Below are 15,505 nucleotides of genomic sequence, written 5' to 3'. Positions count from 1 at the left end.
GATTGGTTCCCATCTGATTTTTTTTTTTTTTTTGAATGGACTATTTTACAGTGAAAACTCATCATTGCAACTATACAGCTGTGTATCCTTTCCTCCATTCTTAAAAATCAGTTTTCCTTTTTCATTGCTGTAGGACTTTAAAAGTCTCAACAGCAGTTTGGGGAGCCATTGCAATAATGCCTAACAACCTGGGAGGTTTAAAAGCCCAGCAGCTTTTATCTATTTGGTTTTTATTTTATTTTTAGTTAAATGCAGTGGAGGGCACAGAGTGCTAGATAGGCAGCCCTGCAATGCAAATTGATTACTCAGGAGATTAGGTAAATTGAGACACTCACCATGCAAATTGCTCTCCTCTTTATGTGTTTCACTGGTTGGCTATGGGACACAGCCAGGATTCCCTACGGCCCCTTGGAGCTAGAAGTGTAGGAGGTTGAGCTGATATTGCTATACCATAGATGCTTCCGCCTTTCCCTTCTGCAAACCATCTAAGACTCAGCTGAGCTAGTAAGACACTGACCTGTAAGACCTAAATGTGGTTGGACATATTTAATCCTACTGAATCACCACTGATTTCAGGGGAGTTCAATCAAGGATGAGTTTGATCCAGTCTGCCTTTTTCGTCTGTTCTTTCATTTTGTTTTACAGAAAACATCTTTCTTTTTCAGCATGATTTTAACCCCTTATTTTCCAGTACAATTTCATTTTTTCTCTACTACATCTTCCTGAGGTTTGCAGTTTTCTCCAGAAATTCAGCTAACATAAATAACCTGAAATAGACCTTTTTAAAAATTGAGATATTTAGTGCACGTTGGTCCAGGCAAGATTATTTGCATTTTAGACAGAAATCAAGAGGTTTCACAGACTTTCAGACTACATCAGTCTGGCAAGTCCCTTAATTTTCTTTTACTCCCAAGCTTCATTTCACATTGTATCCTCAATACAACTGGTAACATTTGTTACTTTTGTAGGACAAATGCAGAAAACATCAGATAAAATGTAATGGATATTTCTGTATGAAATACTGATTTTTATTAAGAGTAATTTGTTGATTTCTTTGTAGGTCCTTGTACTTTCCCACGATGTCACCCGAAGGGTGAAAAAGCCAAAATAGTCCCAATCTCTCTGTTGAGACTGCTCACAGTGGTGTGAACAGGAGCAACCTACGAGCTGTCCACCATGAACTGACCTAAATTCATTTATTAAATTAAAGTACAGACAGGTACTAGTCTAGGTACACCCAGAAACATTCTAGAAATTTAATTGGAATTAACTTTGAAAATGGGTTAATTATATTGCATTAAATCTTTGTGTGGTCAATCTTATTTAGAATCTAATTTAAGCTCAATTGAATCAAGGCCACTGTAATTTTAATTAACAGTGTCCATAAAAGAATGTAATTCAGTTTAGCGAGTCCATTTTCAAAGTTAATTTGGATTCATTTTCTTGAGACCCCATGTAGACATTAGGAATTTTCATTTTGTATTGACTTGGGCTCAATTCAAACCAACTGCATACAGGCAGAAAGGTTTTTTACCTTATCACTGATCTCTTGGGTTATTCAAGCCCTACTTCACTCTTCTCACCTCACTAATTCAGTTGATAAAACTGAGGGTTTTTTTCTTCCCACTTTCATCTTCTATATTCTTTTGGACAGATATTTATGTGGAAGAAACAAGGCAACTTCACAGAAGAAATTCTGCAATAGCCCTGAAAACAAAATTCTTTAAGTTACTTAGAGCAGCATGCTGCTACCTCTCATGTGAAAACCATGATAAAAACCAACGTCAGGTAAGCACCTCCAGGAAATCATCATGCTAGAAATACCTCAGTTGGTAACGGTTAAGTTACAATAGCTCTATAATTACTGAAAGAATGCCTTCTTAATCCATTTTTTGCTTTATTATCAAAGTAAACTCACAGACTCCCTTTTGGAAGGCATCTGTGAATCATAACAAAATTAGTAAAAAAAACAATCTTTAGTAAAAAAAATAAATGACAGTCCAAAGCAGGGTTCCAAAACACTGCAGTTTTCACTCCTGTCATATGGGGGTCATTATCTTGGAACGCTGCAGCAGTTCTGCTTTGTTTTAAGCAGACTAACAATGATTTAAGATTACATCTATTTAAAGGTATTACAGCAATACTTCATTTTAAAAAAGCTAGTTCTGGTCACATAGAGTATTATCATTTTTTCATCTAGAAAGATTAAATTATGTAAATCAACATCATTTTCAACAAAAGACTGCAAGATTTTTAACTAGCAGGCAAAATTCTGCAGGTTAAGACTATGGAATGCTACAATACAGCATTTTAAAGGATGCAAAGGCAAAAAAGCGTAACGTTGGCAGGATCCAAGACTTCAGCCCCTGCACCTTCCAAGGTTTTCTCCCTGTTCACAGTCTATAGAAAGAGATGTAAGAAATGTCAGATCAGAACACCACATAGACTAACAACATATATACAAAAGCAACCGGTACAATGAAGATCAAGGACAAAAATTGGCAATTAGAATATATATTTGCCCTCAAGAAAGCTTCTTCCAAATCTCATAAAATTAGTGTTTATCTTTTTTAAAGCCCAAAGCCTGAGGGTTTAACATCCTTTCTTAAATTACAATTTGCATATTTGCCTACTGAATGTGCCAGTGCTGAATATTCTTGTTACTTGTACAAAGTTTCCTCGAGCCTTGTTGAGCCCTTGACTTCAGCAGATAATATAAAGCAGGAGATAGAAATATTTGTGCCAATTATGTAAGGTTAATGAACATATAATACAGTTGTGAATCAACAGTACTTTCTGTGCTTTGGCAACAGAGATGCTCCAGTAAACTTTGAAGTTATCTAGAAAGATCTTGAGATTATTTTGAGATTAACAAGTCAGAGGATAGTCCATGCCAGTGGCATGAAAAATCATGTTTGTGATTTACAAAGTGCATTTTTTCCAAATTCATTTTGTAAATTTGGAAAACAGAACAGATTGAAGGGTGAAGGGGAATTATATTAGAGCAGCAATGCAAAATCTGCAGCAGTGCTTTTTGAACTGTGACTTAAAATCTGCCTAAATATTTCTATGCAGTAACACTGTTTTAAGAGAGGTGCTCTCCTGTTTTTAAGGTCTGAGTTATTTGATGTTGAGCTGGAGAAGTGCTAGGTATGTATTTCATACCCTTGGTAACTACAGGCTGTATTGCTAGCATGTGTTATTCTAGAAGACCTTCGGTGAGAAACATATCCAGCTAATAACACACGAAAGCACAAGAGTCCATTTTGCATCATTGCATTTGTAGTGACTAACTGAGTCCAAATTACTCCTTTATTCTGTTAATAAACAAAGAGACAAAGAGAAAAAGACAAAAGATAAAAAGTTAAGGCTTCAAATAGCCTCGAGTCTGGCAAATGGTGGTTAAACTTCTTGTCCTTCGTAACTATGGAAACCCCTTAAGGTAAGAGCGGAACACAGGCATTTTGTGGTCTGCAGTTTACAAGCTGTTTATTTAATTATGAAGGAATATGAAACTGTTAGGGGCAATGCAATTATCATCCTGTGATAGCATTTTGGTTAAAAAAAATAGGAACAGAGAAATAAGAAGTTAATTTTTTGGAAAATTGCTTGTTTTAGGACTTTATGAAACTGTAGCACATTGTTTTTTACTGAGATTTGATTTTTTTTTTCCAAAAGGGTGTTGGGAGCCAAAATTAGTAATACGACATTTTGAAATAATATCCCTCCATAGATTCATAGTCATTATGTCCATTCTATGCCCAGCGAACAAAACCAAGGTCAGAGTGTATTTCAATTAAACCCTAGGTGTTACCAAAGTGCAGCACAGCCAGAATAGCAAGCACATTATTACCAGATCTATCACTGCTGAGCAATGAATAGGTCACAGGTGCTCTTGCATACAGTATTTGTACACCTTTGAATATTACAAGTGGGAAAATGTTTCAATTCAATTTAGGAGACAGCAAGTGAAATAAAATTAAGAATGAAACTATGTGGTGACTCATGGGGCCTATAACAACTACCTACAAATACCTTCCTGGATCTGAGCAACAAACTCTGACCTGATACTTCTGTCATTGGGAGCTGCATAAACGTAGGGGCTGCAGTGCCATTTACACACAACGGAGTTTTGACAATAATCCATCCTTGACTGGATTGCCTTAATAAGACATCAAACGAAATGCATTCTCACAAGGCCTCTGAAAGGGACATAGGTGATATTATTTTTAGTTTATGACTGCAGAAACTGAGGCATCAGCACATTCATTCAGCTAGCAAAACATTATATAGGTCTACATGATATTTTGCAAGCATGAGCCCCACGATCCATGCTGACTAGGTGCAGATTCCTCCAAATTACAGCCATGTAGCAACTGATAAGATTGTCGCTGACCTTAAGCTAATGTGCCTTGCAGCACTGCTCCAACCTGGCCCCAAGTGCAAGAGGAGTCTGCATCAAAGTGTAGCGCGAAGCTTGCCCACAGCAGCCCACAAGAGACCACGCGGATACGCTGTAATGAAAGTTGTCAGCGACACAGGCAGGACTAAGACTCAGAACTCTAGAAATCTCATTTCCACAGGAATATACGCTTTGTGTGCCTATTAAAGGGTGTGATGATGTTTTAAAAGACCAGCATACTCTGACATTTAAAACTAAATTTGATAAAATATTAGAAAATGTTCTGTCTTATTCCACAGATTGCTGTATTACTCTGATGATAGTACTTGAATACCTTCCAGAAATGCATTAGATACCTGAATTTGTCTTTTCATCTGTGCATTCTTTCTCCCATCTCTTCTCCTAAAGAAGCACTGTATTCAGATGGTGTTTTGTTGGTATTAGGTATTTGCTCCTAGTTGTTAATACTATACACAGGGAAAGAAATACACTGTGGGCTTAGAACGACCATCTACAATGTTTGTTAGGCTTTTTACTCCTTCCTGAATCTTGCTGGACATCTCATAAGAAACATTTCTCACTTTTACCAAGAGAATAGACCACAGAGGCTGGTAACACTGAATCACCCGGAACCCAATCCAGTTCTTCCTACAACGGGGATTGACAGGGACTCCTGGAGAGCTACTGTCACCTTTTCCCTGTGGACTATTCCCCAAAGCTTTCTCTCCTCAAGGCTCTCCAATATATGTGCTATGATCTTCTGATTCTTGGCCTCAGAAAGATTTTCATATAAACCTCACATTTGGCAGAGTTTTGGCAAGCTTTGAATAAGCTATTCAACATAAATGTTTAAAAGAACCAGAAAGAAAATTGCTCTCATAGAATTGAACAAGTGGCAAAACATGATGTTTCAAGTCATATCCTTTGGGGACAGCTATCCAGGAGAGATCTAAATCACTCGAGAAAGAACAGGAGCTCACACTCTGGGCTCTGTCTGCACTAGCCGAGGTGCAAAGGGAAGAAAGGAAGCATTAAGAGGTTCAAAACTGTTTCACAGTAAAATAGGCAAACTGTCTTCTAGTCCCATCCACACTAGTCCATGAGAATGTGAACTTAACCTTTTCCATCTGCCATAATCATATCCCCTCAAATGCCGATCCTACTGCGCCAACATCTGTTTCTTATCTAGTAAAGAAATGATGACGTTTCACAGTACTTTTGAAAGACAGCATTTTCCTTAACTGGTTTCACTCTAAAGTGGCTAATTGCTCATATTTTAGTTACTAAAAGCTACACTGGCCCTTTGCATTTATTTGCATACAGCATAGTTTAGGGTCACACATATATGTAAAAGACTACATTTGAAATACAGAAATGGTTCATATTGCAATTTTACACTGCCCTTATCAGATGAAAAAGACCATTTCTCCACAATTTACTAACAGCTTAGTCAAGCACTGGAAGCTGAACTTGGCCCACCAAAAAGACACGAGTAATTTGAATTTTTTTAACTGTGTTGTCTACTTTGATCATTGTAAATAAAAATAATAAGGTATTTTTACTTTGAAGTGTTTTAATTTTATTAAATATTAAGTTAATTTCAAAGTGACTTGCTAACACTGAAGCACTCTGTTCCTACACACTTTGAACCGAGGCCCTAGCACACTTCTACCTCACGGATTTCAATGTGTTTTCCAGGGTATCCAAAACATAGCAGTGCAAATCTCCACAGAATATATGGACTGATTCAAGAACCAATAATGCAGATCTGCATGGAACAGTTAGTGTTACAAAAGAAAGCTCCTTTGAAGGCAGCAGGATGAAACGCAAAGGCTCCAAAGGAGTTTGTGACAAGCAGTGGTAAATTACATGAGTTATTCTCTTCCTAGCCACATAATCTATAACTCCAAGAATCATAAATGATAAAGAGAGAAGAGGTCTGTTGTGATAAGTCTTACAGAAAAAGCTTATAGATTACTTCATATCGACGTGTTTTGTAAACTGACAAATACACTTTTATATGATGGAATATTTTCTTTATGTAGACAGCTTACAGACCATTTATTGAAACCACTAGCCAAATTCAAAGTATTATATCAGAATAAGATTCATACTGATGTAGTTAACATATATATTTTAAGCAATTGAGCAGGTTCACTGATGTCCTATTTATCTGCTTCAAGTTAAACAACATGATAAAATGTCCAGTATCAGAAATGCTGCCTGCTTGTTCATCTATTCAGACTCTGAAGTGCTGATACAGTATTTTATATTCAGGAGCTGACCACAGACTTCCATTTTTAACTAGACCATGAGAGAAAATCATGGGAAAAAACAGCTCCTACAGAAATCAATGGGAGTTTTGTCTTTGATTTCAGTAGAGCCAGGACTCCATCTCATATGTCAATAAGAATTTGCTACACAGAGCCTACTGCAGATTATTGTTGATGCAAGTAGGAGGGCTTTGATGCCATTCTTTCAGGATAGTTTCCAGGGAGATGGAAATTTAATTTTCATTTAATTAAAACTGTCATATAACATAAAAGGAAAAGTAATAAATGAGCTAGCTAAAAAGACAGAGTTCATGTGTATGAAAGTATGCTACGAAAGAAAAATAATTTTATATTTTAAAATATTAAGATATTAATATCTTGGATTCTTAAAATATTCCAAGCCATTACACTGCTAGTTCAAATCCTTTAAAATGTGTATATTAACAGAATAAATCCAAGGTTCAAAATAAATTTGAAAATTCTCTCTCCAAAGCAGAATAAATTTGATAGCTGATGTTATTCAAGGATATAAATATGCCTGTTTGCCGTAAAGCCTTCCATTACCCTGCTGACTTGTATAGCAGTAGAAATATATTTATTATAGACAATAGTGGTTCCACCTATTATTAAGGATGTCCAACGTTTACCATTATGCAACACTATTTTCAGTTTCTTACAACTTGGTAAAATTTTAACCATTTACAAACAAAATGTTCTGTGCTAGGGATATATCCATACTATGTTCACTGAAGATTATACAGAAATACTTGAGGTAGCTTTAAGGCAGCTGGCGTACCTTACAGTAACAAACAGTCGCAAAAACAGAGAGCTCATTGCTGTACATACCCAGGTACTAACTTCAGGTTGTTTTTTCATTCTGTGCACTGAATGACACAGGGTTCCTATGAGAAAAATATGATCTCATTATGTAGTTAAAGACAGTATTAAAATACATACACGGCAGCCAAAAAGATTTGCACACAAATATACATATTTATATATGCACATGTATATATAATACCCTTTTTAAATTATAGTTCAATGCTTTCTAAAAAACTATGTTTCCTATCAGAATAAAAGCAAACAAATATATTTTCTGAATTTTTAACTTCTACCTAGTGCTCAAGCCATAGAGCATCAAAAATACAGTTGAATGAAAAAAAACTAATGTAACCAGATCTCTCTGGCTGCCAGCTTGGCAGCTTTTTCTTGGATTCTTTTCTATTCCATCTATTCCAGTATATTGCATGATGATAAATACATTAACAATTTGCAGATACTTATTAGTAAGGGGATTATTTAAGTACTTCAAGTAGACAAATACACTGATAAGGTAGCCTTCCCAAAAGTATGCTAGTGTTTGCTGTTACAAGTATTTTGGCACCATCAGGCCTTCTTCTCTTACCAGATTGTTTCACATCAGTTTCATGTGGTTTAGGGCTGCTATTAGCAATGATAAGTACTTACCAATGGAAGTACTAATGTTGCACTGAAATACAGGTATTGTACAGTGTATATATCCCCAGCACTGCTCTACCTTGGAGACCTTCATAGTGGACCATTTAGTTTGGAAGTTTACAAAATTAAATATAGACTATTTTTTGCTATTTGGCTGACATTTCTAGCTACATCCACTTGTGCAAACATGCCTATTGGTGGCTATTACCAACTAATTGGCTGTCAATTGATCTGCAAGAATGATTTCAAAACCTGTGCTTCAGTATCTTGGGAAAAACACCTTCATTTGTTTATTCCCATTTCTGTCCATATGCTCAACACTTAGGAAAGCTCAGGAGCTGACAAGATAAAATAGCAGCAGCCAGAACCAGTGAAGACCGGCAGGACAGCAAAGGCTTTAGTATCACAGTGGAACTTCACAGAAGCACAGAAATCTCTTTTACTAGACCTGATTTCTGGACTGGGATCTAAATCTTAGAAGGATTTCAGTGAAGACAGGAGGGCTGCTGGGTATCAGAGATAAGGAGTAAGCACAGTTTTAAGAACATCCTATGCTACTGCAGTCATAGCTCTAAAGCTGACACTATCAGGGAGAGGATGATGGAAAAATGAAAATTTTTATATGTAAGCTCATCTATGGCTCTGAGGAGAAAAGCAATGTGATACACATAGCACATTCCTGTGGCTTCTCTTCATTTTAATACTTTCCATTCCAGAAGTGTGAAGGCAATCTTCTTACCTATTAGTCTGCAGAAGCTGGCAGAATTTGATCTAGTTCTTAGATGGGTAAACTGGTATTGCTCCATTCCAGCCAGTGAAACCAGACTGAATTTTATTCCAGTCCAGCTGAAGTTTGGGACACTTGTTACCCTCTAAACTAGACTGATCTATTCTTGAGGTGTATCAGGAGGTTCAGCTAACTAATTGTTAAGAAAATACAGCTTCTATACAATAGGCTTCATCTGGTATACTATAAAATAGGCTTCATCTGGTAGAGATGAATCCTTTGGTTTTAACAGTAAAGGAGATCTGTGTTCTGATTGCTGAAATGCTGAAGGAAGCTAATAGTTTATTGGAAGATTGGATTTAGTTTTAGATCTTAAACAATGACTTTTGATTTTTTTTCTAAATGATAAGTCTTTTCTTTCTTTCTTTCTTATTCCTTGCTACTATGAAATACAGGTTTGCAATGGGAACAAAACAATAGACATTAGACATGCCCTGTGACGAATCAAGACAGGTCCTTATCTCTAACCTTTACGATGTGTTATGTCTGGTGCACACGGGATTTAGGAGATTTTACACTAATAGATGATAATAGCTTACAGTTATATACTGACTTTCATGTAGAAGTCTTTCTGTGAGCTTTAAATCCTGTGTTGACATACAACATACAGTGTATCAGAGTCACCTTTTTCACTAGAAAAATACAGCTATTTCTGGAGAGAAACATAGTAGCTATTTTATAGTATATTGTGTTATGTCAAGAAATACTGAACACTGCTCCCTTCAATTCAAATTGAAGGCATATTTTTGGAAATATGAGATATTTATCTGCATTGAAATTTGACTTACAACAGTAGGGTAAATTTCCCTACTGTTTTGGAAGGTGAATTTAGAAAGCAAGCTTAATGCCAAACGAAGGGCATTTCTCATTTACCTGTATTATACTAGAGAACAGTATTTCTGTTAGTGTAGCACTAGAGTGCTGCTGTAGGATTAGCCTGGAAGAACAACTTCTTACTATGGAATTGCTAAAATAGCTTTTTGTAGTTGCCTGTCTTGTCCAGCAGACATAATGGCTCTTTTTTCAGGACAGACAATAAGCTTGGTATCCAATGTGAGGAGACTACAATTCTATAATCTCTACTCAACAGTAACATATGTGTGCTGGAACTCAATCTATCTATCAGTATTTATAGAAAGATGTGCTGGAAAGTCTCTCCAATCCTGACAGCCATCTTCAGTGAGCCAGGAAATGAGAGATTACTTGGGGGACAGATAGCTATGCCTTATCTTATTTGTTCTTTAAGATGAAGACAAATACTGCAAGGGAGTAGCCATCATGTGGCAGAATCTATGAAAATTCAGTATCTGTGCCTTAGGCTACCTTCAGCAACTGCTGCTTCCTTTCTACTTAAAATGGGAACAAGTGAAAGTTCAAGTGGCAAATATGAGGATTTAAGGTCTTCTCTACAGGTAACCACAAGTATAAGAGAGCAAAAGTACATTAAATTTTGCCATAATTCTTTACAACTGTTTAAGGAGGTAGAGTTTTCTGCTGCTCAACAAAGCAGCCCATCAATGTAGACTGCAGGACTGCAGTATACTGCAGTCAGCAAAACACATTTAATAGTCTCTCCTTAACATACTGGAGAAGCATAGCAAGACACTTTTCAGTTTAATTGAGTGTCTGTCAGGAACTTATAAGCTAAAACTTCATTTTTCCTTCTTAAAGAGTACTAAATCCTCCTTTTAAAATTTCATTTACCTGTAGTATGGTGTCAAAGCTGTCAGATTTTTTTCTTCCTTAAATATAGCACAAGTCACTAAGTCATTTAAAAATTATATAGCAGCAAAAAGCACACATTTTTTTCTTTTAATGGTTCAGAGTGCTTTTTTTTTCTCACCAGTATCCCTCACGTTTACACTAAATACAGCTTTATTTCTCAAAATGAAATTTAAAAAGCAATACTTAAGAGTGAAAAAGGCACTTACTAGACTAAATTCAATTGCTCTTCACTACTATTCTTTATCTTCCAATTTTTACTGAAAGGCAAAGTAAGAACCTACCAGGGAGTGAAAGAATAATTTCATTAGTGATTTCCAAAGAGGGAATGTAGCCACAGTAGACATTACACACCCCAAAGCTGGTGCAGGGCTGCTGCTGTCCTCTCCAGCTACAGACTCCAGTTACAACACCTTCACTTAATTTATTTCCCTATATCGCCAAAGCAAGATTTATAGCTGGGTGCAAATTCTAAAGAGACCACTTCTGATTAGTTTGGCATTAATTTTTTCCTTTCTTCCATACAGTAGTATGGACTAGCAGAACTATTCCAGGAAGAGGCCTTATGAAGACCTTATGGCACATGAAGGTTACAGGCCATGCCACTGTGCTCACTATTTGGTGCATTAATCATCAGTCACATGAAAAATTGCAGAGATCCAGATTTTATACTTAAACTACAGTAATCTGATTCTTCATCCGCCTTGAAAAAAAGATAGTTCTCTTTTCTGAACACATGCTGAATTGTGCTATTTGGGGGTATTCTTTTAATAGGAAGTCTCCAGTTCAATTCAATGCCTGAGGATTAGGTCATTCAACACAAAAATAATTGCAGTTATGGCTGCTGAACCAGTGCTTTATAGCATGAAGTGTGCCTGTACAAAGTCCTGACTGTGCTGTAATGCTGTTTACTGTCAAAAGTAAAATTCACAGGCTAGATCCACAGCATATATAAATCAGTGTAGCTTCACTGGCACAGGATCTGGCTCACTGCATCCATTTAGAGAGTTTCTCAGTCCCCTAATCCTACATTTTTATCCATGTGCTGATGATAGACAATTGAAGATGAACAGACTTAGACTGAAAAAAAAATCAGCAAAAAGGGTACCCACTTTTAATGAAATAACAGTTGTTAGATAAAAGGATGAAGATTAGCTTTTTAAATATGTCTGGTATTTAGTTCATTATATTCATGGAAAAAATATGTTTAATGCCATACTTCTCAAAAATATTTGACCTTTATCAACACAAGGGTCAAAAAATTGCCCTACAACCTTTCACGTCTCTGTCTTTTAGGATGACTGTTGGATTTCTGTCACAAAGGGGGTTTCTAAAAGCTATGGATTAAATAACGGCAAATATGAGGAATTCAGAGTTTAATACTGCTGAGAGTCTTCTCTCTAGAATTAGGGCATTAAAGGGTGGAGAATATGAGTGCTGCCAATGCATTATGACTCACCGAAGTTACACGTTTGGTAAATAACAAATTCAGGATCAGCACCCAAAGGTCCTAGGCTCAAGGTTTCTCTTTTCATCTAACCCATATTGTCCCCTAAATAATATTAAATCAACCATAAGTTTACTTTGCTGATCGAGTATTATATATTCAGTTGTTTTGAACTGTAGAAATCAAATGAACCCCTCCCACCTCCCCTATTTGCCCAGACTCCTCCCTCAATCACTTCAAAAGCAAAAAAGAATGATTCCTTCCACATATTTCTATTACATTTTTCATGTTTTAAAAATGAGCCATGATACATTTTACATGTTTCTAAGCCATTTTTACCTTCAGAGAAGTGCCATATACCTTACCAATATTACATTTTCATATGCAATATGCAGAAATCTCTCCTTTCTATTTAAAGTTACAGATTCATCTTAAACATGAGTTAACAACATATACTGGAGAAGATCACAGTCTTCCATTATCTTGAATGTTTGATCTTAATAAGGCCTGACTGCATTTCAATCGAGTTAGAACAAAGTGTGCAAAACTATCAGGACCACATTCAAAAATGGTAACCATAATCTTTGATGTTTTGATTCCTTTCTTATTCATTCAAAAGCAAGTGTGAGCTAATAGAATTTTTCTTGTTACTTAGAGCAGCTGTTTGCAAAATCTGGAAACTATAAAAAGGCTTTGCCAAGAGATTGTACTTCAAAATTAATCTTTAGCTGATTGAAGACCTGATGATCATTGTGAAAATTGTATTTAAAAGTCTGACTTACTACAGCTTAGTGTAAATCACAACCTTTGACCGAGAAGAAAATGACTCATATTCGTTTAAAAGGGCAGGACTCCAGGTTTCCGGGACATGAGAATGCCACTTGTCCAAACATACCATTCTGTCAGGGATCTGATACCTGCAGCATCTGAGCAACGGTGATAATCAGTCTTCAAGAGTTAAGTTTAAACACGCTATGGAGAAAAACGAGCACTGTCTGTAGCATAGTACAGCATATAAGCATAGCATGCAGAGATGTGAGGGAGAAGCATGAATATATGCTTTCATTACTTGAGCAACTCTATAGACACTGAATAATATTAGATCAAAGGTTTGTGACAAACATTTTACTCAATAAATATTGAATATACCTCTAATGAATAAAATCTTTTATTATTTAATCTATTTTGTTGGGGTTTTTTTTAAGAGTGTGCCTTGAGAGTAGCGTGAGGCCTTTTGAAATTCTGGCAGTACTGTACAAAACTTCTGCTAATGTCATAGCCTAATTCTTTCTGCCTTTGTTACCTAGAGTCAACACACAGATCGCCTTGGGCAATTGTATGATAATAATTAAAATAAAAATCTGTAGCAATGCATAGACTTCATGGGTCAAGCTACAGATTCATCAGTACTAAAAATATAGTCTAGGTAACTTAAATATTTAGATCTCGGGAAAGAATTAAGGGCAGTGATGTTGTGGAAGGGAACAAGAGACTGGATGGAAGAAATAGATACTTCACAAATTGAACTGGCTTCAGGTTCACTTCTACACTAATTCTCTGCCCGTGGTTCCTCAAGCAGTACCTAATGTTCCTATACGAATTATTGCTGTCATGATGCAGATGTAGCAACATACATGACTATAATAAGGAACAGAAAAGGTGGATTGGGCTAGCTTTAGTCGGATATACAAATTCTTCTTAAACTGCTCAGAACAAGCATGATCTTGAGCTTCAAAATTCACAGTATGAACTGGATGACTGGTCAACCAAGTCACTTTGTGTGGTCTCTGCTTCGCATCTGGGTGACTGGAGGATGAGCAATTTCAGGGTAAATAAATTATAGCAGAAGTCTGAGTTTGCAATGGTAAAAGGTGCTTCCTCATACAATTAAAACATGGCCCCATATTTTTGCTGCAAGACAGCACAGTAACGAATGAATATGGTGAAGCAGAATTAAAATGTTGATTTTGTAAACAGATTGGGGATTATTTTCCCTACCAGTTGCTCACTCCGAGCAAAGCTGAGTGGTGTGTGTCAAATTTGCTGTTAGCTGCAACTCTTAGGTGAAGAAAATAGCCATATACCACAGCTAATGGAGATATTCCCATAATACATGTAGCAAAACTTTTGTGCTGCAATGCTGAAGATTATAAATTTGCACCCTGCTGCTGAAAGATGCTGGGAGGGTCATTACTTAGCATGAGCTGAAGCTGATTTGATTTTGAAACTCAGCAGAGCAGCTTCCTGACTCAAGATCATATGCTTATATAGTCTTTCTCTATAAAGAGTCAGAGGAGAAAAAAAAAAAAAGAAAAAAAAAGGGGAAGATCATCTGAGTTAATTACTACAGCCATATCAGGCTCATTAGTGCCATTGATTCATGTGCTATGTAAACATAACTGAAACGGTTTCACCCCAGCAAACGAAACAAGAAGAATACTCTTTTATAATTATGAATGAAATAGGATCTTTGATTTATGGTTAATTATTGCTTTGACTATCTGATTTATATATATTTTAAAGCTAAATGGGTAGACAATGCAAGAAACAGGGCTTGCCAGAGATATTTAATTTTATTAGAAGTCATGTCTTTTTTTAAGTTACTTTCTTCATATTATTTTGTATTCTCTTTTCCACTTTTTTTCCTGTCTCCTCCCCTATTCCAAAAACTGCCAACAGAATTTACCAAACAATAGCCTGTTATGCAATACACCAAAATGTACACAGTATTTTTGACAATAACAAAATTCAGAGGCCTGGAAATACTTTTCACAGAGCCTGGGGATAAAAATCTAAAGAATTTAATTTCTATAGACCTTACAAGAGAGTTTTATCCAAGCTACAAGATAAGCAAAAACCGCTATCTAAAATAACTCATTTTTTAATTATGTTCTAAGGAAGAAATTTTGGTCCCAGTAAAATCATTAGGAAAATGCCTTCTTTCCACAAGAGGTTCATTATACTCCATATGTTTTTAGAAGAAAAGAAGCGTAATCTTGTTTAATTTTCACAAGATCTCTTATTTTCTTCATCCCTATTAAAAGCTACATCCAGATCATCTCTCTCATACGTTTTTCTGGTAGGTCAGCTACAGATAAGCACATATACTTAGAGGAGGGATGGGCTGAGGACAACATACGTCATGGTAATCAAATCTTTAGTTACTAAAATAAGAGTAAGGTATCTACATATTTTGAGGATCTGAGTCTGAGTTACTCTTTGTGTCTTGTTACTGTTTTGGTTACTGCTATTTTCCTGGACTTTTAAAACTTACTATCTTGGATTCAGTTGCATAGTTCTAAGTCAGAAAGCAAAGCATATTGTGTTGCCCTCTATCCCTAATTTAGTCTCATCCCTTTCAAGTTCCTACAAGTGTGGTACTCTAGGTAGAAATAAGAAAAATGATGCATCTGAGA

At 36.1% G+C, this 15,505-nt stretch overlaps 1 protein-coding gene across 3 annotated transcripts in view; it reads right to left on the bottom strand.

Annotated features, from left to right (window-relative positions):
- The window catches only part of LRRC4C (leucine rich repeat containing 4C), a 99,528-nt gene that overhangs the window by 8,179 nt on the left and 75,844 nt on the right, over nucleotides 1–15,505 (bottom strand). Inside the window, exon 1 of one of the 3 annotated variants that reach the window (XM_062577041.1) lies at nucleotides 7,522–7,566. The exons of the other annotated variants lie outside the window; for them this stretch is intronic. The gene's annotated coding sequence lies outside the window, so the exon portion shown is untranslated. Of the gene's footprint in view, nucleotides 1–7,521; nucleotides 7,567–15,505 lie in introns of those variants that run through there. 3 annotated transcript variants of the gene reach the window in all.

This window comes from Rhea pennata, chromosome 5 (genome assembly GCF_028389875.1).
Source record: "Rhea pennata isolate bPtePen1 chromosome 5, bPtePen1.pri, whole genome shotgun sequence".
In the NCBI taxonomy this organism is placed as follows: domain Eukaryota; kingdom Metazoa; phylum Chordata; class Aves; order Rheiformes; family Rheidae; genus Rhea; species Rhea pennata.
This window is presented reverse-complemented; position numbering and strand designations above follow the sequence as displayed.